Genomic DNA, 3,359 nt, shown 5'->3' with positions numbered 1-3,359 from the left:
CACTGTCTGTTAAATTTATTGTACATACTTAATTAACACTCTGTATAACATTATCTATTTAATTACTTAATTCTATGCTATTTAGGAAATGAGTTTAATAGAAACCGTTGTTATTATTATCTTAATACTGTCGTGTCAAGTTCATATTAAAGCCCATGTGACCAACGCTAACTACTTATTCTTTTAAATATCAAATTGTATTGAAAAAGCAAAAGTTCAGCCTAGGTCTGGCAGAGAACGTATTAAGGAACAAACCAACAGATATAAAAACCTTTTAAGAGTTGTCATGTCGCTTCTTTAAGAACATCCTGTAGACTGCTGCTGCTGCTGTTACTGAATGGTAAATTCAACCCTTCACCTTAGTTATATATTTATATATTTTTTATAAAAATATACTATAAATATGGGGAAGAAATGCCGTCGGATGGAATATCAGTTATAAAATAAAAAGTGGCTATTATATATGTTGCGTTTCAAAAATTGGGTTGAGATTTACGAATCATCAATTTTTTTTACAAAAGTTTAACACGAAAACGAAGCATTGTCTTAAAATTACTGTCTGTTAAATTTATTGTACATATTTAATTAACACCCTGTATCATTATCTAATAAAAAAGTAGCATGCCATGTTATATCTTAAGTTCGTATTAAAGACCATATGACCAACGCTAACTACTTATTCTTTTAATTATCAAATTGTATTGAAAAAGCAAAAGTTCAGCCTAGGTCTGGCAGAGAACGTATTAAGGAACAAACCAACAGATATAAAAACCTTTTAAAATCTAAGAGTTGTCATGTGGTTGCTTCGCTGTCGCTTCTTTAAGAACATCCAGTAGACTACTGCTGCTGTTTCTGAAGTGGCCTGAAGAATGTAGGTACCTAGAGAGGCACGGAATGAAAAAAAAATCTTAGTATGTATACACCGTTTATTAAGACTGCTTCTTAAAGCTGTTAAAAATTCAGATTCAATAGGTACTAGTTTAAAATTAGAACGAGAGAGAGAGAAAGAGAGAGAGATAACAAATGTTAATGTTGGTATTGTTACCTTTTATACATGGGTCATCACAAAGCAATTATCTCGACAATAGCCGGGGTTCATTCGCCAAAAATTGAGAGGGTATATGAAACAAATATCAAAGTTACTGTTCTGTCAAAAAACAACAAATAAATATGTAACTCACCGGGGGTTACACTCCCCCTAACTATATGATTCCAGGTATATCCTTTCATATGATTCCATTATACAGAGAGATCGAGAATGATTGACCGGATTCTGAACGTACCCTGTCTCAATTGCTATCAAAACTGATTTCTGTTTGCTAAAATTACTTTTTTTTCCGTGCAATTTCATGTTGTTCTGTGGCGATTTCACAATTTGACGTTCTGTTCATTGGCGCACGGATTTTTTGGCTTGAATATTATTTTGTAGATTTTGTTGTTACCTGATATATTTTGCGACATTATAAAACAGTATTTTTCAATACTACAGTTAGAGTAGGTGGATATTATACGTGAGTAATTAATTTATTGCGTATGTTGTTCTCTAACCTAATCGGTTTTTTAATTTAGGTTAACATGGCATTTTCATTAGAACATGATAAATTTCTTCTGGAGGCCTATTTTCGTAGTGGACAAAACAATGGTAATGGTTGGAAATATTCGATGAATTCGTGTCATTTACAATTTCAAGAACAATTTCCAAATGATGAAATTGATTATGAAATTTTTTCGAGACACGTGAAGAGATTAGTGGAACGCTTCCATAACACTGGAAGTGTTTGTAGAGGAAAATCTCCAGGCAGAAAGTCTATTCTTACAGAGGAAGTCTTGGAAGATGTTGAAAACCGCTTACGAGCTAGTCCAACCAAATCACTACGTCGGTTATCTGCTCAAACAGGTACTTAATAACAAATATTTATTCTAAAATTTGTATCATTATTCCTAAATTGTTTATAGGAATATCATATGGATCATGCCATAAAGCAGTAAAGAAGTTGCATTTTCATCCTTATAAAGTTAGTGTTGTGCAGGAACTACTTCCGTTAGATTTTGGAAAACGTGTGCAATACTGTAATTGGTTTAACGAAAATCTGAATGACGACGATATTCTAGATCTAACATTTTTTTCTGATGAAGCGTGGTTTCATTTAAGTGGGTACGTAAACTCCCAAAATTATCGCTCTTGGAACACAGAAAACCCTAATATTTTGCGTGAAACAACTCTGCACCCTATTAAACTTGGTGTTTGGGTAGCTATGTCACGTAGAAGAATAATCGGACCATATTTTTTCCGTGAAAATGTAACTGGGCAGGTATATCGGCAGCAAATATTGTTACCATTTTTTGAGGAACTTCACGACGATGAAATCCATCATGGATACTTTCAGCAAGATGGCGCAACAGCTCACACCTCTAACGAAACTTTAGAGTTGATTAGAGAGTATTATGATGATCGAATAATTAGTCGAGATAGATGGCCACCACGTTCTCCTGACCTTACACCCCTAGACTATTATTTATTTGGTTTTTTAAAAAATTCAGTATTTGCTCAACGGTTACACACGATTGAAGAACTTCAAGAGGCAATTACAAACGAAATTAGGAGTATTACACAAAATGTTTTACAGAATGTATTTAATAATATGAAAAGAAGAATTAATACCTGCTTGAACAACAATGGACATCATATTGAACATTTATTGTAAAAATATAGATATTTTTATGGATTTTATGTAATTTTAAGGTAAAATATTCAATAAAATGTGAAAAAATTCCAATTACTCTGTTATTATATATTGCATGTAACTGTTGTTTATTGCTCTCGGTCATACAGACAATCCTACCATCTAACATAATCAAGCACTTCCAACTGCTTGCATTTGCTTGAAGCAAATTTTTTTAAGACACTTTTCCTGAATTTCGACAGCTAACTAAAATGTTCAGCATAAATTTTTGGGCTGGATCGCTTGCGCTGGATATTCAGAAGTGTGAAAGCAGTAGCTGCAAAATAGTCGTCTTATAAGCATACAGCAGTTTGCTTTGATGAAAAACAGCAGCTTGCAGCGTATCGCTGTATAGCTGAATCGTCTTAGATGCCAAGAATGTAGCCACAATAGTGCTTCTGTTTTAAAATTAACTCATAACGTTTTAAAAATAAAATCGCTGAAGCACTTACAGTCGTTATTCAAAATTAGCTACATCAAACTTTGATTTAAAAGTTTTTCTAATTGTAAATGAAATAAGAATTTTGGAAAAGTTAGGCTAAACCTACATTTGATTCTGTCATCCTCTTTAATAATAATAACAATAATAACATTTATTGGTCCATCAGTATTGCTTAATTTGTGAAATAACTTTGA

The sequence above is a fragment of the Anoplophora glabripennis genome, unplaced genomic scaffold (assembly GCF_000390285.2).
Source record: "Anoplophora glabripennis isolate ALB-LARVAE unplaced genomic scaffold, Agla_2.0 scaffold1633, whole genome shotgun sequence".
NCBI classification, from domain to species: Eukaryota; Metazoa; Arthropoda; class Insecta; order Coleoptera; family Cerambycidae; genus Anoplophora; species Anoplophora glabripennis.
Note: the sequence above shows the minus strand (reverse complement) of the source record.